Below are 21,140 nucleotides of genomic sequence, written 5' to 3'. Positions count from 1 at the left end.
CCTCCCCAGCTAGGGGTCTCCCGTGCACTGCAGAGTCCTGCTCTTGTCCCTGGCATGTTTCATAATCCCGAGACTCCTGGGGCTTGCTATCCCCCATCCCAATTTGGCTCTGAGAAGCCTCAGGACTTCCTCCTGCTCTGGTACACTGTTCAGGGCGTCAGCCTACTGGCATGAGGCTCCCACTCTAGGTTTAATTTCCACCAACCCTAATGCCTCCAAATCCCCGGCTGAGACACCAGGCCAGGGTACAGCCTGCAGAGCTTATCCATGTGAAGCAGCTGTCTGATGACTGTGGTGAGAGCAGCAAGAAGCCTCCAGGCTCATGGCAACTGCCCCTCCCACACCTAAACCTGGGCTCCCTGCCACTGCCCCCACGAAGCTTTCAGGGGGAAAAAAAGTTCTGGTCTAAACTGAGACCAGTGGTATTTCTTGGGTCACAAGACTGCAGCTGTGCCCCCAGGCAAATCTTGGTGACACCAGGTCCTCCGGGCAAGACTGAACAGGCTCCAGGGCTTGGCCACTGCTGTAGGTCCTAACCTTTGCTAGGGAAGGAGGCATCACTGGAAGGCTTGGAGCTTGGCAGGCCCCTGGAGAAGCCCCCAATATGCAGTCCTGCTGGACCAGGGTAGGGGGAAGTGCCCACCACCACCAGCAGCAAGGCAAAGGTCCATCCCTCCTCTTTCAGGCCTAGGACTGCCTCTGATGGGGAAACAAGACAGGTTTCAGCCCCAGACCTGAAAGAGCACTGAGCTGGATCTTGCTTCAGGTTCCCTCCTTTTAGCAGCAGCCACAGCCCTCTGGAACCAGGAACAGGCCCTTCCCCGCCATCCCCTCCCACAGTCCCCTAGGATCCTGGAGAAACTCACACACTTACACCCACACACTTATAAACAGTCACTCCCAACGCAGCACGCACAAACTGCACACGCCCTAATCAACAACAAATATCCTCCCTCCTCTGACACAGCCAGCCCTGAGTTACAGAGGCATGCCTTCCGCAGGGCCTGAAAGCTAGCTGTGTTTCCAGTTGCCAGAGGGACCTCATGCTGACCTTCTTCAAGAAACCTGGAGAGGCCGGGGTGCGATAGTTCACGTCTGTAATCCCAGCACTTTGGGAGACCAAGGCGGGTGAATCACCTGAGGTCGGGAGTTCGAGACCAGCCTGACCAACACGGAGAAACGCCATCTCTACTAAAAACACAAAATTAACCAGGCGTGGTGGTGCATGCCTGTAATCCCAGCTACTCGAGAGGCTAAGGCAGGAGAATCACTTGAACCTGGGAGGTGGAGGTTTTGGTGAGCCGAGATCGCACCATTGCACTCCAACTTGGGCAACGAGAGCGAAATTCTGTCTCAAAAAAAAAGGAAAGAAAGAAAAAACCTGGAGAGAGGAACCAGTATGTGAGCACACAGGACGGTCCCTTTTTGTGGTCTTCATTCCACCACCCCCAGCCCAGATATGGCAATGTGGGGCGCCCTCTTGTGACCAGAGCGGCCCTGCAGCCTCTTGGCAGGATCCCGGCTCCCCTTGGGCACCCAGACATCCCTCCTCCAGGCTGCCCACCCCTGCATGTCAGGGCTCCACTCCCATTACTTCCAACTGGCCTCCCTCAGTAAAGATGAGAGTAACAAGACTTGTTCACATTGTTGTAAGGATTTCCTGAGAGCCCTGACAAAGAAGCCTGCTGCACTTAGCAGATGTTCACTAAACATGGGCTTCCTTTTTTCTTGTCTCCCTCCCTACTCTGAAACTGCTTCTTTCAGAAAGTGGAAGAAAACGGAAAAAAAGAAAACCCAAGCTCCCAAGCAAAGTACAGTTCTAATCTCCATCAGATCCAATAATTAACAGAGCATTAATTGTTTACCCACAGGTAGGGAACGTGAACTACCTTCAAAGTATTAAATAAAATTGATAGGAGGCCATTGGTTTGGCCTGAGCTCCTGCAGTAGGCCCAACGGACCAAACCAAAATGGAATTACTCATGTTGAAGTTCCACACCACCAAGCCAACACTAAATTACCTATCTGACCTTGCAAGAAATCGGGAGAGATAATAGCCAAATCCCCAAACACGTCAGTTTCAGCTGGCATCATGAAGAAGTTCCCTCTGCTTTAACCTTCATAAGGAAAGTAAGTCAGGAACAACCAATCTGCTTTTTGTTCTTTGTTTCTGCTTTCCTCAGCCCTTTTCATGCTATGAAGCCAATCTCCTCTGCTCAGCTCATCAGAACATTCATTCTATTTTGTAGAATGAGGTGTTCCCTGATTCATGAATTGCTAATAAAAGCCAATTCAATCTATAACTAAAGTTTTTGTAATTTTGTCTGACACATGGAAATTAGAAAAAAGAAAAATTTAATTAGAGCCCCTGCATAGTGGGAATGGGAATGAGTTGATATCTCTTGGAACTTCTTGTTATAATAAAAGCGAGAGCCTCCGACCCAGGATTCCACTCTCCTACTCATCCCCACTGTATGCCACCCCCAGCCTAGGCTCTTGATCAGAAGAGGGCAGAGAAGAGGGGGTGGAGGAGCAGACAACTTCCACCAAGACTCTGGCTACAACCCGTCAGGGAATGGTCAGCTGAGATGACCTCAGCTAGAAGAATAGGGAGCTGCTCATGAGCATCACTGCTCATTAGCCTGGATCCGCTGCCCCAAAACCACCCTCCTCACCTATCATCTAAGATTCCACTAGGGAGATTTGATTTACCCAGCTATTGAAATGCTGTGGGAAATGATTCAAGCTAAGCAATGAACAACTAACAGAAGGCAATTCCCTCCCAATACAGCACTCCCAGCTTAGCACCTGACCCAGCTAATGTCTGACCCAGCTAATGTCAGCCTGAGCAGTGACAGTGATAGGGACTCATCCTCTCAAGCAGCCCTTTTGGTGCCCAGGCAGCTCCAACTGCTAGAAGACTCTTCTGACACTGGGTCAGCTTCTGCCAGGCAGAGCCACAGAGCAAGGGCCTATGGGTGCCAGGCCTGTGCCAGGCTGTGAGGAAGACAGGATAGTGCAGACCCTGTCCCTGCCTTTTGAACAGACCAGGTCTAGATTGAGGAATTGAGCAACCTCAACAGTCCTAGGGACATGCGTTTGTCCCACATTCGAAGTTCTGCAGCGCTCGGTGAATGATGGAGCCATTGGGACATAGTAGGACAGTCACCCAGTGGCCTGGACACTCCTTTTCTGATTGCAACCTGGTCATACCAGACATTTCTAGATACTTTCTGAGGTATCTCCAGCCTAATCTTGACCCTGTGGCCTCCCTTCCAGTAGCCCAAGCCCCCAAGCTGGGTTGTGCTAAATTGGAGCTGTGATGCCTCCTGGCTGGAAGGAGAGGCCGCTGATTTGCTTGGGAATTAGTCCAAGGGTTCTGAAGCTTCAGGGTATGAAAATCAGGACTTGTTGAAACACAGATACAGCCCTGCCTAGAGGTTATAGTTTCCTGCCCTGTCTGGAAGTAACAGACTAACAGGGGAGACAGAATTGATAGTAAATTCACATGTCTGGGGAATACTCCAAAGGACCAGGAGAGGATGCAAGGGTGAGGGAGAGGGGATACTGGATAGGCCATCCTGCCCTGCTCTGAGAGGCCAGGTGGGCAGGAGTTAGGGGTGGCTCTGTACTGAAGGAAGGAAAGTCTGAGTTCACCAGGCAGAGAAGGTGCCCAGGAAAGGGCTCCTGAGAAGGCTGAGAAGCAGGAAGGAGCCCTCCCTTAGCTCTCAGGCTAAAGGTCCCACTTCCCTCTATGCCTGGCATAAAGTATGGGGAGCTGAGTAAGGGGCAGCCCAGTTGTAGGATTGAACCCTGGGTGAGAAATCAAGTCCTGGGGTCCAGTCAGAGGTGTATTATAACCTGTGCGACTCAGCTTTCTAACGGCCAAATGAGGTTTCAGACTCGAAAACTCCAACTTCTGTGGCCCTGAGAGATGGTGCCACCCTCTCGACTTGCAGGAGAGCACATGGAGGCCAGCAGAGAGCCACTGCATGACAGCAGAGCTCAGGACCTCTCTCCTGATCTGTTGGCTGTGTAGGGCTCCTGCATCCCCAGAGGTTTCAGGGACTTCACGGGGCTGCAGGAGAACTGAGAGATAAGTAAAGGACGCAGCGGTCACGGGAGGCAGAGCACGTCTCACAGCAGCGTGAGTTTTGTCTCCTTCTGGCATGGTGGTGGCTGGGAGGTGGTGAGAGGGTCTGGGTCTCAGATCACCAGCTGTGACACAAGCCCTGTGAGCTCGGGCAAGTAAAAGTCTGCATTTGTAGAAAAGAAACTCTTTTGATTCCATTGTGAAAATGGTTTCCCTTTCCTTGGTTAGAACCCAGCCAGATTTAATTACCAGGAGCCAGAGCCAGAGAAAATCATTCAGGGCAGAGATAACTCTTCTCTAAGACGTCTAGCCTTGGGCAGAGACAGGAGAGAAATACAAACTTCCAAGCCAGGGACAGGCCTATTTAAAAGATTAATAATTTAAAAGGTCTGGATTTAGGATGGAAGCAAAGAAGGGCTAAATAATTCAGAAAGCAAATTGAGGAGCAGCTGTTGCTGACGCTGACTGAGGTTCTTGCCTGGCTGGTCTCAGAGCCGCATCCTCAGCCTCCTGGGAGAAAGAGCACAAATTGTCATGATGGGGGAAGACAAAGGCTGGAGGGAACACAAAGCCAGCCTTAAGTGCAGCCCCCCTGGCTTTGTTTCTCAAGACACTTGTATTACTAGCAGCTTAAAACAACAAACATTTATTATTTCACACCGTGGCTGACTGTCAGATATCTGGGTTCTAAGTTGCTGGGTTTTCCGGCTCAGGGCCTCTCATGAGGTTTCAATCAAGATGTCTTTCGGGGCCACAGAAAGACATTTGAACATTGAATGTTTGAGCCTAAAGAATCAAAGACAGACATGCTGTTACATAATAAGGCAAAGTTATATTACCTCTATATTGGCCCTATACTGTTTTTTGCTTCACAGGAGACTGGGATCATTGCCTCAAAAGTTTACCAGTGCCAAGCTCAAATTTTTTATATACCCAATTGCTTTAAATATAGTCCAAATAAACAGATCTTAAGTCATTGACAGCCTTCCGCTTTTGCATACCCCACAAAACAACCTCCCACATTTACTAGCCACAGATACAATAAACTCTGGTGCTATAAAAGGCCCCAGTTGCCGGGTGCGGTGGCTCACGCCTGTAATCCCAGTACTTTGGGAGGTGGAGGCGGGTGGATCACAAGGTTAGGAGATCGAGACCATCCTGGCTAACATGGTGAAACCCCGTCTCTACTAAAAATACAAAAAATTAGCCAGGCACGGTGGCAGGCGCCTGTAGTCCCAGCCACTCAGAAGGCTGAGGCAGGAGAATGGCATGAACCTGGGAGGCGGAGCTTGCAATGGGCCGAGATCCCCCCACTGCACTCTAGCCTGGGCCACACAGCGAAATTCTGTCTCAAAAAAAAAACAAAAAACAAAAGCCCCAGCCATAGCTGCCCTTTGGATCTCTCGGACTCTAAGACTCCACACTCTACTACTGAGGGCATCATCTAGACCTCTAAGGATCCTCTCCAATCTCCGTGTCCCCCAGAACTCCCCCGCCCTCCTTCTCTTCTAGCTGGTGGCCTCAGTCATTACCTGAGGAAGGTCTCATGCTGTGGAAAGCTTCCTCAGTAGGCAACCCTGTCAAAGCACGGCCCAAATAAAGCTTGTTGTGTGTTATTGCCACCTCATGGCCATATCTTTTTCTTTTTTTTAATTTTTATTTTAGGTTTGGGGGTACATGTGAAGGTTTGTTACATAGATAAACGAGTGTCACAGGGTTTTGTTGTACATATTATTATATCTCATCCAGGTATTAACCCCTAGTACTCAATAGTTATCTTTTCTACTGTTCTTCTCCTTCCCAATCTCCCTTCTCAATAGACATCAGTGACTGTTGTTTCCTTGTGTTCGTAAGTTCTCATCATTTAGCTCCCACTTATAAGTGAGAATATGCAGTATTTCGTTTTCTGTTCCTGCGTAATTTTGCTAAGAATGATAGCCTCCAGCTTCATTCATATTCCCCCAAAAAAATCTTGTTCCTGGCTGGGAGCAGTGGCTTACGCCTATAATCCCAGCACTTTGGGAGGCCGAGGCGGGTGGATCACCTGAGGTCAGGAGTTGGAGACCAGCCTGGCCAACATGGCGAAACCCCGTCTCTACTAAAAATACAAAAAAAAAAAAAAATTAGCCGGGTGTGGTGGTGGGCGCCTGTAGTCCCAGCTACTGGGGAGGCTGAGGCAGGAGAATCGCCTGAACCTGGGAGGCGGAGGTTGCAGTGAATCGAGATCGTGCCACTGCACTCCAGCCTGGGCGACAGAGCAAGACTCTGTCTCAAAAAAACAAAACAAAACAAAACAAAATCTTGTTCCTTTGTATGGCTGCATGGTATTCCATGGTGCATATGTACCACATTTTCTTTATCCAGTCTGTCACTGGTGAGCATTTAGGTTGATTCCATGTCTTTGCTATTGTGAGTAGTGCTGCAATGAACATTTGCAGCATGTGTCTTTATTGTAGAAAGCTTTATCTTCTTCTGGGTATATACCCAGTAATGGGATTGCTTTTAGCTCTTTGATGAATTGCCACACTGCTTTCCACAATGGTTGAACTAATTTACACTCCTACCAACATCGTAACATCATATAAGTCTTCCCTATTCTCCACAACCTCGCCAGCATGTGTTATTTTTTGACTTTCTTCTTTTCTTTTCTTTTTTTGAGACAGAGTCTCCCTCTGTCACCCAGACTGGAGTGCAATGGCACGATCTCGGCTCACTGCAACCTTCGCCTCCTGGGTTTAAACAATTCTCCTGCCTCAGCCTCCTGAGTAGCTGAGATTACAGGTGTGTGCCACCACACCTGGCTAATTTTTGTATTTTTAGTAGAGTTGGTGTTTCACCATGTTGGTCAGGCTGGTCTCGAACTCCTGACCTCGTGATCCACCCGCTCAGCCTCCCAAAGTGCTGGGATTACAGGCGTGAGCCACCGTGCCTGGCCATTTTTTGACTTTTTAGTAATAGCCATTCTGACTGGTGTGAGGTGGTATCTCATTGTGGTTTTGATTTGTGTTTCTCTAGTGATCAGTGATATTGAGCTTTGCTTTGCTTTTTTTTTTTTTTTTTTTTCCTGAGACAATCTCATTCTGTAGCCCAGGTTGGAGTGCAATGGTACGATCTCGGCTCACTGCAACCTCTACTTCCCGGGTTCAAGCTATTCTCCTGCCTCAGCCTCCCAAGCAGCTGGGACTACAGGCGCCTGCCACCATGTCCAGCTAATTTTTTGTGTTTTTAGTAGAGATGGGGCTTCACCATGTTGGTCAGGCTGGTCTCGAACTCCTGACCTCGTGATATGCCCACCTCGGCCTCCCAAAGTGTTGGGATTACAGGCGTGAGCCACCGCACCCCTGGAATTCACTACACATGGCTACTTGCTGGAGTCCTCAGTTCCTCACACAAAGGGCCTCTCCACAGGGCTGCCTGAGTATTCTCAGAGCAGTTGGTTTCTCCCAGAGTAAGAAATCCAAGAGAGTATCACCAAGATGGAAGCCACAGTGCTGTTTTATGACCGTCTCTCTCTCTTACACACACACACACACATACATACACACACACACACAGAGCATCACTTCCATTTTATTCTATTTGTAAGAAGTGAGTCACTAAATCCAATCCACCCTTGAGGGGAACTAGGCTCTAGGCTCTACTTTTTTCCTGGAGACAGGGTCTCGCTCTGTTGCCCAGGCTGGAGTGCAGTGGCGTGATCTCAGCTCACTTCAACCTCCGCCTCCTGGGTTCAAGCTATTCTCTTGGCTCAGCCTCCTGCGTAGCTGAGACTATGGGTGCACGCCACCATGCCCAGCTAATTTTTAGTGGAGAAGGGGTTTCACCATGTTGCCCAGGCTGGTTTCTTTTTTTTTTTTTTTTTTTTTTTTGAGACGGAGTCTCGCGCTGTGTCACCCAGGCTGGAGTGCAGTGGCGCGATCTCGGCTCACTGCAAGCTCCGCCTCCCAGGTTCAGGCCATTCTTCTGCCTCAGCCTCCGAGTAGCTGGGACTACAGGCGCCCGCCACCACGCCCGGCTAGTTTTTTTCGTATTTTTAGTAGAGACGGGGTTTCACCATGTTAGCCAGGATGGTCTCGATCTCCTGACCTCGTGATCCGCCCGCCTCGGCCTCCCAAAGTGCTGGGATTACAGGCTTGAGCCACCGCGCCCGGCCTGCCCAGGCTGGTTTCAAACTCCTGACCTCAGGTGATCCACCCACCTCAGCCTCCCAAAAGTGCTGGGATTACAGGTGTGAGCCACTGCACCCAGCCTAGGCTCTACCTTTTTAAGGCTCCACCTCTTTTTTTCTTTGTTTTTTTGAGATGGAGTTTCACTCTTGTTGCCCAGACTGGAGTGCAATGGTGCAATCTCGGTTTACTGCAACCTCCACCTTGTGGGTTTAAGTGATTCTCCTGCCTCAGCCTCCTGAGTAGCTGGGATTACAGACATGTGCGAACACGCCTGGATAATTTTGTATTTTTAGTAGAGACAGAGTTTCTCCATGTTGGTCAGGCTGGTCTTGAACTCCCGACCTCAGGTGATCTGCCCGCCTTGGCCTCCCAAAGTGCTGGGATTACAGGCTTGAGCCACTGCACCCGGCCAAGGCTCCACCTCTTGAAGGGAGGAATATCAAATAATTTGTGGGCATATTTTAAAAACCACCACAGCACTTTTACAGGCCTCCTCTCTCACCTCACCCCTCATGCCAGGGCCCTGTAAGGGAAGCGGGACAGCTAAGGAGACTCAAGAAGCTGACACGCCTAGCCGTGCTCACATCACTGCCGTATGAGGCCTGGAGCCCAGGACCTCACAAGCCAACACAGCCCAGAGAAGAAGCCCTCCCCTCTGCTTGGCATCATTCATTTTCACACCACTTTCTCTTCTCTTTTCCACCTTCTGGTTCTGAAGACAATCCTGTGAGGTACCTCAGTGATTACTGAACTTAAAGAAGCCAAAGGAGGCCTGGCTTCTGGTCATGCTTTGGCACAGATGAGCTGTGTGATCTCAGGTAAGTCCCACCTCCTCTTGGGGCCTACTTTTCTTCTTCTGTAGAATGTTAAATGAGTAATTTTTTTTTTTTTTTTTTGAGATGGGGTCTTGCTCTGTCACCCAGGCTAGAGTGCAATGGCATGATCTTGGCTCACTGCAACCTCCACCTCCTGGGCTCAGGTGATCCTCTCACCTTAGCCTCCTGAGTAGCTGGGACTAGAGGCTTGTGACACCACATCTGGCTAATTTTTTTTTTTTGGGGGGCTTTTTGGTAGAGACAGGGTTTCACCATGTTGCCCAGGCTGGTCTCGAACTTCTGAGTTCAAGCGATCTGCCTGCCTTGGCCTGCCAAAGTGTTGGGATTACAGGCATGAACACCACACCCGGCCACAGGATTAATATTCTAAAAGGATATACTATTACACAGATATAAAATGCAAAGCATTTAATTCATTAATTAATAAGGAAACCCTCATTAATATAATTTGAATATTATAGTCAATTTTAAAGAAAACTGTGAAGTTTAGAGTCAGATAAAGAATGTTGAGATGCATTTACAAGTGGATGCAAAACTCGAAGAACTGAAAAAACTGGTCAATATTTATGTGTGACAAAGTATTATCTTTTCCCTAAGCTTTGCAAGGTTCATGGCAGTGATCCCTATAACAAAAGACAGATCAGCAAGATAAAAACATACATCTTTATTTAACCAAAGTTTTATGTGACACAAGAGCCTTCAGAAACAAAGACCCAAAAGAACTGAAAAATCTGTGTATTTTTATGGGCAGTCATGCAGAAGTATGATCAAAAGACAAAAGAGTATTGCAGGAAAGTTTACACTTTTCCTCTGAAAGTCTGATAATTGCATCTGCTGAAATAAATGGACAATAGGCAGATTAACAGGAGAAAAGGCTTATGAATTCATTAATATGCAAGTCCAAGAGAGTCACACAAATGAGAGTCACACAAAGTAAGTTCAAAGGGCCAGATAGCTGAAGCTTAAATGCCCTCTTCATAGGAGTAAGGGAGGTGGGGGCTCTAGGCAATTTTAGAGAAAGAGTAAATGATTGTTAGGGGGAATGAATGGGCCCAAAGAACAGGCAATAGCTTGTCACAAAGTTCGTCTGGGCTCTGGGTTTGGTGTCAACTCCAGTCTCCTTTCCTGTGAGTTAATCTTCTCTGTTTAATGAGAGGGCCCAAGACAATTGCATTTCTTCTGAAGAAACTTCCCTTGGTCAGATAAGGGAACTTCAGAGAAGGCCTCTCCCTGTGTTCTGGGAAAGGCAGAGGAGCCAGAGACAGGAGCAGGAGGGAACTGGGGGGAACTTAGAAAGGCCTGTTTGTTCAGATTCTTCTTGGTATCTCTGTATCTTTATTCCTTTTTTTTTTTTTTTAAAGATATAGAGAGAACCCCTCTGAAATGAGGGCCTTATGACCTACTTCAGGAGTAGTTCAACTCAGTTTTATGGCCTGCTCCTCAGGGGAGAACAGTGGGAGAAGGTCAGAGAGCCCCTCCTGCTTCTCTTGTTTTCTCGAATGCCAAGGCATATATATAAATCCTATCATACCCAAAGGAATAGAATCAACTGCATTTCACTGTGCAATGGATGCAATTTGCATTTCTTTAGAAGGAAACTGTCTTACTATCAGATTTTTACGAGTCAACTTTTATCTCTACAGAGTGGTAAAATATCCTAATCAAAGACAAACTAGGGGCCGGGTGGCTCACGCCTGTAATCCTAGCATTTTGGGAGGCCGAGGTGAGCGGATCACTCGAAGTCGGGAGTTCGATATCAGCCTGGCCAAATGGTGAAACCCCGTCTCTACTAAAAATACAAAAATTTGCTGAGTGTGGTGGCAGGTGCCTGTAATCCCAGCTACTTGGGAGCCTGAGGCAGGAGAATTGCTTGAACTTGGGAGGCGGAGGTTGCGGTGAGCCAAGATCATGCCATTGCACTCTAGCCTGGGTGACAAGAGCGAGACTCCGTCTCAAAAAAAAAAAAAAAAAAAAAAAGACAATCTAGAAAGAGATAAAGAGATGATCTGGAAGGATGAACTATTTAGGCCAGGACTCCTACTTAATTTCAAAGTCCTACAATTTTTTCTTACAAGGACAAAAGTGGGCATTCATCTCTAATCCTTTCTCATGCCAGTACTCTGGTTCTAAGCCCCACATCACAGATGGGAAAGTGGAGGCTCAGCTTGTGGTGGTGGTGTCCTGTGAGCTGTCTCCTTCCAGCAGCCCCCACCGGGGTTTACCTCCTGCTTCTCTCCTTCCCTCAGCTCATCCCAGCAGCATAAAGACGAAGCATCCTCTGTCCTTTCTGGACACCAGAGACACCTTTTGAGGAGAAGTGGGTTTTCTGGCTTTTTCTCTGTCTCCAGCCCAGAAGCAGGACACTTAACCAAATTGACTTGAGTATCTAATAAGTAGCACATAAGTCAGAACCGACCTAATGAACAAGGGCACTTATGTTAATAAACACCTTTCAATCCATGCAGGGAGCTAACACTCAGAATACAAAGGGAAGAAAAGACATTATCTTGAAACACCTGGGCTCCCACCTAGGCTGAGCCTCATGAAGTCATTATGGGTAATTATGGGCTATTACATGCTATCATCTTGGCAAGACAACTAGCCTCAATTGCCTAGAGTCACAGGTCCCTCGAGTCAGGGAAGGTAAGGGCAACTTTCTATTTTCAGTTCTTTTCCATCCTACTCCTTGTGAGCACCACCACCAGCACCTCCATGCCATCATTCAGGTTTCACCCTGTTTTGTTATCCTGTTTCCTTTTGCTACTGGGAACTCCAGAAGTCTCAAAGAGCTTTCCCAATTCTCCACTCAACTCACTTTGAGCCGGTTTCTCCTTCCCAGGGGGAGCTGAGGAGGCCTATGGGGCCCGAAGTGAGGAGAAGAATGGATTCCTGAGTTGGGAGGGCCAGACAGGAAAAGCTACAGCTTGGCCGTAGCTGAATTACAGAGGATAGGACAGCAGGGGAAGGCGGGTGGGGCTGAGAGAGAGAAGGGAAAAGGAAAAACAAGAGAAACTGAGAGCTCAGGGCAAACATTTAAAGCTTTTGCAGATCTCCTTCTAAAGGGGGTAGACAGTGTGATGGTCTCTTCAAAACTCCTGTTCAGGCCGGGCGCGGTGGCTCAAGCCTGTAATCCCAGCACTTTGGGAGGCCGAGACAGGCGGATCACGAGGTCAGGAGATCGAGACCATCCTGGCTAACACAGTGAAACCCCGTCTCTACTAAAAAAATACAAAAAACTAGCCGGGCGAGGTGGCGGGCGCCTGTAGTCCCAGCTACTCGGGAGGCTGAGGCAGGAGAATGGCGCAAACCCGGGAGGCGGAGCTTGCAGTGAGCTGAGATCCGGCCACTGCACTCCAGCCTGGGCGACAGAGCGAGACTCCGTCTCAAAAAAAAAAAAAAAAAAAAAAAAAAAAACTCCTGTTCAGTAAGACAAAGGACAAAAGTGTGGGCATCCATCTCTGATCCTGGCCAAATTCTTTGTGGTAGATTAAACATGGCCACAAATTATTTGCTGCTCCTCAGAGGTGGGGGTCTATTTCCTCAACCTTTGGATCTGGCCTGCTTTTGTAACTTGCTTTGACCAGAGGCATGTAGGGATGGGATACGGCATGCGTTCCAGATGGAGTGCAGGATGCACTACCCTAAAATATGGTGCCTTGACATATTAAATAATTTGGCCAGGCACAGTGGCTCATGCCTGTAATCCCAGCACTTTGGGAGGCCAAGGCAGTCGGATCACCTGAGGTGGGGAGTTCAAGACCAGCCTGACCAACATGGAGAAACACCGTCTCTACTAAAAATACAAAATTAGTTGGGCATGGTGGCACATGCTTATAATCCCAGCTACACAGGAGGCTGAGGCAGGAGAATTGCTTGAACTCGGTAGGCGGAGGTTGCAGTGAGCCAAGATCGCACCATTGCACTCCAGCCTGGACAACAAGAGTGAAACTCCGTCTCAAAAAAAGAAGAAAAGGCCAGGCGCAGTGGCTCACACCTGTAACCCCAGCACTTTGGGAGGCCGAGGCGGATGGATCACAAGGTCAGGAGATCGAGACCATGGTGAAACCCCGTCTCTACTAAAAATAGAAAAACTTAGCCGGGCGCGGTGGCGGGCGCCTGTAGTCCCAGCTACTCGGGAGGCTGAGGCAGGAGAATGGGGTGAACCCGGGAGGCGGAGCTTGCAGTGAGCCGAGATCGCGCCACTGCACTCCAGCCTGGGCGACAGACTGAGACTCCGTCTCAAAAAAAATAATAATAATAAAAAAAGAAGAAAAAACAAAAAAGAATTCAAACGGAGGAAGTGAATGACGAAACAGCATGTGCAGGGGTGATTGTGCTGGGTGTGTTGCCTGATGTGCAGAAAGTCAAGGCACCGAGATGCCAAGTTGCAGCAGAGAAAGAGGTTTATTGCAAGGCCACCAAATGAGATGAGATGAAACCTCAAAACCACCTCTTCAAAGAGTTTGGGTCTAGGGACCTTTAGGGGTTTGGACGAGTAGTGGGCCAAGGTGTTGATTGTTCAAAGAGTGAAGGGTGACGTCATAGGATGGAGGTGAAAAAACTGCATTTTTTTTTTTTTTTTTGAGATACAGTTTTCCTTGTCACCCAGGCTGGAGTGCAGTGACACGATCTCAGCCCACTGCAACCTCTGCCTCCTGGGTTCAAGCCATTCTCCTGCCTTAGTCTCCCCAGTAGCGGGGATTACAAGTGCACACCACCACGCCCAGCTAATTTTTGTATTTTTAGTGGAGATGGGGGTTTCACCATGTTGGCCAGGCTGGTATCGAACTCCTAACCTCATGATCTGCCCGTCTTGGCCTCCCAAAGTGTTGGGATTACAGGCGTGAGCTACCGCACCCAACCGAAGAAACTGCATTCTCAGACTGACTTGGTTCCTTGGTGTGGTCTTTGGACTCACTGGCGTTAGTTCTGAAAAACATCTCAAATGAAAAGACGTAGGCTCCTAACGTCGAAGTTGCTATCTACAAGAACAATAAGGAAATTCATGGTTTATGTCCTGGCGTACATAGTCCATAAGGGGCTATAGGGAAATGGGTCATAGGACAACCTGACTAATGCTTACTCTGTACTTTTATCTAAAGCCTAGCATGTAATTATTGTTAACACTGTGGGGAAGGTTTCACGGGGAAGGTCTCTCTGACCCCCTGACTTTCTCCCATGAAGCGGGCCCTAAAAGAATTCTCTGACCTTCTTACAAAATAAGGTCATAAGACCCTATTTCCAGGGCCTCCTTCCAGAAGAAAAGAATGAAGACGCAGAGATGCCAAGAAGCTGTGAATAAACAGGCCTTGTTAAGTTCTCTCCAGTTTGTTACCATTAGATCATACCCGCTTTTGTCCAATCATACTGTATGATAGTCCACTCTTCACGAACCTTAGCATAAAAATATAGTTTTTTCCTGTTTCGTTGGGTCTTCATTTCCTTATTAAGTCTCTCATATGATGTAAAACTTATTAAATAAATTTGTATGCTTTTCTCTTGTATTTAATATTTTGTTATTGGGATCTCTGCCACAATCCTAGGGTGATACTAGATAAAGATGCTAATTTTCTTCCCTACAGTGACTTTAGAGATGAGGGCGTAAAGGCTTGGTGGCTTCCTTCTCATTGTCTCCTGGATCTCTCATTCTGGGGGAAGTTAGACGCCATGTCATGAGGACATTCAAGGAGCCCTCTGGAGAGTTCCCACTGTGAGGAGCTGAGGCTTCCTGACAACAACCAACACCAACTTGCCAGGAGAGGAGATGAGCAGAAGACAAGGGAAGCAGGTAAAAAGAAAAGGGGTGATGAGTGGAGAACATTGAGGAAGGCTTTGTGCAAAATTGTAGCTGTCAGAATTGGGATCCCCCAGGATCTCCTTTAGAAGCCTCTTTAACTCAAGGTACCCAAGGCCTCAAACTCTTTTTTCAAAAAAATAATAATTATTTTTTATTTCAGGGCCAGGCGTGGTGGCTCACGCCTGTAATCCCAGCACTTTGGGAGGCCGAGGTGGGCAGATCACGAGGTCAGGAGTTCAAGACCAGCATGGCCAACATAGTGAAACCCTGTGTCTACTAAAAATACAAAAAAAATTAGCTGGGCGTGGTGGCATGCGCTGTACTCCCAGCTACTTGGGAGGCTGAGGCAGGAGAATTGCTTGAACCTGGGAGGTGAAGGTTGCAGTGAGCCAAGATCACGCCACTGCACTCCAGCTTGGACAACAGAGTGAGACTTTGTCTCAAAAAACAAAACAAAACAAAACAAAAACAAAAAACAAAACACACACACACACACACACAGATTAGGGAAGAAGACCCCCGCTGAGAGAGTGGCCATATTGAAGAAAGTGGATTCACCTATTAGTTCTGAGATCAAAATGGAGCTGCCTAGTGATGACAATAAAGGGAACTTGTAGTGAAAGCACTTGAGTGCTCTAAGCTGATGGAAGGATAGGAAGAGTGGTAAGAGGCAGGGGATGCCAGCAGTCTCTAAGGATAAGAATGAGAAGCCACAGCCAGGCGCAGTGGCTCACACCTGTAATCCCAGCACTTTGGGAGGCCAAGGCAGGTGGATCACAAGGTCAGGAGTTCAAGACCATCCTGGCCAACATGGTGAAACCCCATCCCTACTAAAAGTATAAAAATTAGCCGGGTGGGGTGCCACATGCCTGTAATCCCAGCTACTCAGGAGGCTGAGGCAGGAGAATTGCTTGAACCTGGGAGGCGGAGGTTGCAGTGAGCCGAGATCATGCCACTGCACTCTAGCCTGGGCGACAGGGCGAGACTCCGTCTCAAAAAAAAAAAAGAATGAGAAGCCACTTAGGTATTCAACTGGGCTTGGACTCAGGGAGTAAAGATAACAGAGCTATGTCTATCTTGGAAATCACTCTCCCCATATCTACCTCCAGTCTAGGCCAGGAGGATACAGGTAGGCCTTAATGGAACTAAGTGAGACTGCCCTTCCTTTGAAATCCAATCTAAGATTTGCATCTCATGGTACTGTATTTAGGGTGGGCAGTGAGGGAAATTTCAAGGTGTAGGAAATGGAAGAGAGTGTGCAGCTGGGCGTGGTAGCTCACGCCTGTAATCCTAGCACTTTGGGAGGCTAAGATGGGAGGATTACTTGAGGTCAGGAGTTCGAGGCCAACCTGGCCATCATGGTGAAACCCTGTCTCTACTAAAAATACATAAATTAGTTGGGCCTGGTGGCATGCACCTGAAGTCCCAGCTACTCGAGAGGCTGAGGCAGGAGAATTGTAGGAGGCAGAGGTTCCAGTGAGCCCAGATCACGCCACTATACTCCAGCCTGGGCAACAGAAGGAGACTCTGTTTCAAAAGAAAAAAAAAAAGAAAAAGAAAAGAGAGTGTGGGTACATGGGTGATGAGAAGCCTAAGCTATTCATTTATCTGTCTAGAGAGCTCTCCACCAGGGCACAGGAGAGAAAAAAGTATTGTCTTCCTCACACATTGCTAGGTTCACAAATGACACCCCATAACAAAACGCAGATTAATAAGAGCAAAGCATAACAAATTTAACAAAGTTTTTTTTTTTTTTTTTTTTTTTTTTTTTTTTTTTTTTTTTTTTTTTGAGACAGAGTCTCGCTCTGCCGCCCAGGCTGGAGTGCAGTGGCCGGATCTCAGCTCACTGCAAGCTCCGCCTCCCGGGTTTACGCCATTCTCCAGCCTCAGCCTCCCGAGTAGCTGGGACTACAGGCGCCTGCCACCTCGCCCGGCTAGATTTTTGTATTTTTTAGTAGAGACGGGGTTTCACCGTGTTAGCCAGGATGGTCTTGATCTCCTGACCTTGTGATCCGCCCATCTCGGCCTCCCAAAGTGCTGGGATTACAGGCTTGAGCCACCGCGCCCGGCCTAACAAAGTTTTATAAGACATAAGAGTCTTCAGAAATGAAGACCCAAAGACCCAGGGAAAATTGTGTTTTTTTAAAATGCTAAGTCTGCCGAAAGAAGTAGATGATTGTGGAGAACATGACTGGACAAAGGGTATGATCTAATGGTAATAAACTGGGGTAGGGGAATTGGGGGAAATATGACAAGGTCTGTTTGTTCAGATTGTTCTTGGCCACTCTGAGTAGCATTCCTTTTTGCTGAATAGCATTCCTTTTCTCTGAGTATGGGGCCGGGCCAGCCTGGAATGAGGGTCTTATGTCCTGCTTTCAGGTGAGGTAGGTTAAATAATTCCTTTATGACCGCACTGTGCATGAGAAAGTGGGGGGAAGGTCAATGTGACCTTGCTTCTTTAGTTTTCTTACTTGCCAAGGTGCTATATTTTGGGGTATCATGTTCTGAGTCCCATAACGGCCAGGATTACCTTCAGGTGAGGAAACATAAAATTTAAGGAGGCACACACTCTCAAGATCATGTAAGCACAAGATGGGTCCTTGATTGCTCCTTGAGAATGAAAGCCTCACTTGCCTCACCCTCGTCTAAACCTTGATCTCTACACCAACTCTTCTTTGTCTCTAATCAAGTCTTAAAAATTAACAACAACAACAACAACAAAAATGGCCTCAAACTCTTTTTTTACAAAAATAATTATTATTTTTTATTTCAAGGCCAGGTGTGGTGGCTCATGCCTGTAATCCCAGCACTTCGGGAAGCCGAGGCGGGCGGATCACCTGAGGTCAGCAGTTCGAGACCAGCCTGGCCAACATGGTGAAACCCCGTCTCTACTAAAAAATACAAAAATTAGCTGGGTGTGGTGGCAGGTGACTTAATCCCAGCTACTTGGGGGGCAGAGGCAGGAGAATCGTTTGAACCCAGGAGGTGGAGGTTGCATTGAAGGTTGCATTGAGACGAGATCAAGTCATTGCACTCAAACCTGGGAGATAAGAGCCAGACTTCTCTCAAAAAAAAAAAAAAAAAAAATTAACAAAAAAAGTTTAACAAGGCCGGGTGTGGTGGCTCACGCCTGTAATCCCAGCACTTTGGGAGGACAAGGCAGGTGGATCACCTGAGGTCGGGAGTTTGAGACCAACCTGATCAAAATGGAGAAATCCCGTACCTACTAAAAATACAAAATTAGTTGGGCATGGTGGCATATGCCTGTAATCCCAGCTACTCAGGAGGCTGAGGCAGGAGAATCGCTTGAGCCCGGGAGGTGGAGGTTGTGGTGAGTGAGATTGCGCCATCGCACTCTAGCCTGGGCAACAAGAACAAAACTCTGTCTCAAAAAAAAAAAAGAAAGAAAAAGAAAAAAAAAAGGCTGAGCACGGTGGCTCACCCCTGTAATCCCAGCACTTTGGGAGGCCGAGGCAGGTGGATCACCTGAGGTCAGGAGTTTGAGACCAGCCTGGCCAACATGGCAAAACCCTTTCTCTACTAAAAATACAAACATTAGCCGGGTGTGGTGGTGCATGTCTATAATCCCAGCTACTAGGGGGACTGAGGCAGGAGGATTGCTTGAACCTGGGAGGCAGAGATTGGAGTGAGTCAAGATCGTGCCTCCAACCTGGGCAACTCCAACCTGGGCACTCCAACCTGGGCAACAGAGCGGGACTGCGTCTCAGAAAAAAAAAAAAAAAAAAAAAAAAAATTAAACAAAAACCAAGCTCTAGTCTCTCTTGCTGGACAGCTGTTTTCACCATGTTGAGCCTCTGGTACTGCTTCCCTTGGCCTGTGCCCTCAAACCTACTGCCAGTCAGGATCTGGGCAGGAAACCAACCACTTCTCCAATTTTTTTTTTTGAGACAGAGTATCACTCTGTCTGGAGTGCAGTGGTGCTATGTCGGCTCATTGGAGCCTCCACTCCGGAGTTCAAGCAATTCTCCTGCCTCAGCCTCCCAAGTGGCTAGGATTACAGGCGCCTACCACCAAGCCTGGCTACTTTTTTTTTGGTTTTGTTTTGTATTTTTAGTAGAGATGGAGTTTCACTATGTTGGACGGGTTAGTCTTGAACTCCTGACCTCAAGTGATCTGCCTGTCTGAGTCTCCCAAAGTTCTGGGATTACAGGCATTAGCCACCACTCACAGACTCCAACTTTGTTCATACTCTTTAGGTTGTTTTGTCTACTCTAAGTTTTGGGGTTTTTAAAATTTTTCCCTTTCATATGAACTTTAGAAGCAGCCTGTCAATTTTTTCTGTAAAATATTTTTTAAAAAATATTTTAATTGGGATTGCACTGATTCTTGGGATAGTTGAAGAACTCAAACGATGTTTTTCCACTGTTCTCACACCACAACAATCAACCCAGAAGTCTTCTGGGACCAAATATGAGTTGGTTTCTCCTCAGACACAAAGCAATCAATTCTGCAGCAGATATCAGCTGGGTGTCCTCCAATTCAATTGAATTCTGACATTATCTACCTGGAAATAGCCTCAGAAACCACAAGTTGAGGGCTCAGTCCCACAAGAACACCTCCTGCTTCCCACTAGTCACAAGACCAGGCCTCTGGATGTTTGATACGGTGACTTTAAGATGGAGTTCCCATGATCCTCTTTGCTAGAGTGGCTTACAGAAATCAGGGAGACACTTACTTACATTTACTGGTTTATTACAAAGGATATATATATGTGTGTGTGTGCGCTTTTTGTTTTTTGAGATGGAATCTTGCTCTGTTGCCCAGGCTAGAGTGCAGTGGTATGATCTCGGCTCACTGCAACCTCTGTCTCCCAGGTTCAAGTGATTCTTCTGCCTCAGCCTCCCACGTAGCTGGGATTACAGGCACCCGCTATCAGGCCCAGCTAATTTTTGTATTTTTTAGTAGAGACGGGTTCACCATGTTGGTCAGGCTGGTCTCAAACTCCTGACCTCAGGTGATCCACGCACCTCGGCCTCCCAAAGTGCTGGGATTACAGGCATGAGCCACTGTGCCCAGCCATACAAGGGATTATTATTATTATTATTTTTTTGAGATGGAGCCTCACACTTTTTGCCCAAGCTGGAGTGCCACTGGCATGATCTCAGCTCACTGCAACCTCTGCCTCCCAGGTTCAAGCGATTCTCTTGCCTCAGCCTCCCAAGTAGCTGGGATGACAGGCACCCGTCACCATGCCTGGCTAATTTTTTTGTATTTTTACTAGAGACGGGGTTTCACCATGTTTGGCCAGGCTGGTCTCGAACTCCTGACCTCAGTTGATCCACCCGTCTCGGCCTCCCAAAGTGCTGGGATTATAGGCATGAATCACTGTGCCTGGCCCAGGATTTATTAATTTATTTTATTTAATTTTTTGAGATGGAGTCTCACTCTATCGCCCAGACTGGAGTACAGTGGCACAGTCTTGGCCCACTGCAACCTCTGCCTCCCGATTTCAAACAATTCTTCTGTCTCAGCCTCCTGTGTAGCTGGGACTACAGGCATGGGCCACCACACCCACCTGGCTAATTTTTGTATTTTTAGTAGAAATGAGGTTTCACCATATTGGTCAGGCTGGTCTCCAACTCCTGACCTCAAGTGACCTACCAGCCTTGGCCTCCCAAAGTGCAGGGATTACAGGCATGAACCACTGCGTTCAGCCAGGATACTTTAAAGGGTATAAATAGATAGCCAGATGAAGAGATACACAGGGCAAGGTCCGGAAGGGTCTGATCACAGGAGTTTCTGTCCCTGTGGAGTTGGAGTACATTGCCCTCCTGGCATGTGGATGACTTCTTGCTCGCTTGTTACTCCCCTTGTTCAGCTATCTGGAAGCTCTCTATAATGTTGTCTTCTTGGGCCTTTTATGAAGACTTCATTGGATAGGCATGATTGACAATCATGTAGAAATGTGATTAGATAAAAAGGGCAGGATCTAAAATAGACTGAATGGGGATACCTAGCAAGGCCTATTTGTCCAGATTCTTCTTGGCCTCTGTGTGCAGCATTCCTTCCTTCAGGGTATGGAGCAGGACCCTTTCTAAAATAGGGGTTTTATGACCTACAGTCAGACAAGGTAGGTCAGGGAATTTCTTTATGGAAAGACAGGGGAAGATGACAGTCCCACCTTGGAAGAGAAAAGGGAGCCCGTGAAAGGACAGCAGTAGAAGATCAGAGAGAGATTCTGTTTCCTGAGGTCTGCTTCTGAGGCCTAAAGTACCCCAACATTA

General features: G+C 47.7%; 1 pseudogene; it reads left to right on the top strand.

The window, feature by feature from the left end:
- The first annotated feature begins 209 nt into the window (after positions 1 to 209).
- The window catches only part of LOC112606961, a 35,084-nt pseudogene continuing 14,153 nt past the window's right edge, over positions 210 to 21,140 (top strand).

This window comes from Theropithecus gelada, chromosome 1 (assembly GCF_003255815.1).
Source record: "Theropithecus gelada isolate Dixy chromosome 1, Tgel_1.0, whole genome shotgun sequence".
Lineage (NCBI taxonomy): Eukaryota > Metazoa > Chordata > Mammalia > Primates > Cercopithecidae > Theropithecus > Theropithecus gelada.
Note: the sequence above shows the minus strand (reverse complement) of the source record. Positions and strands in the feature narration are given on the sequence as shown.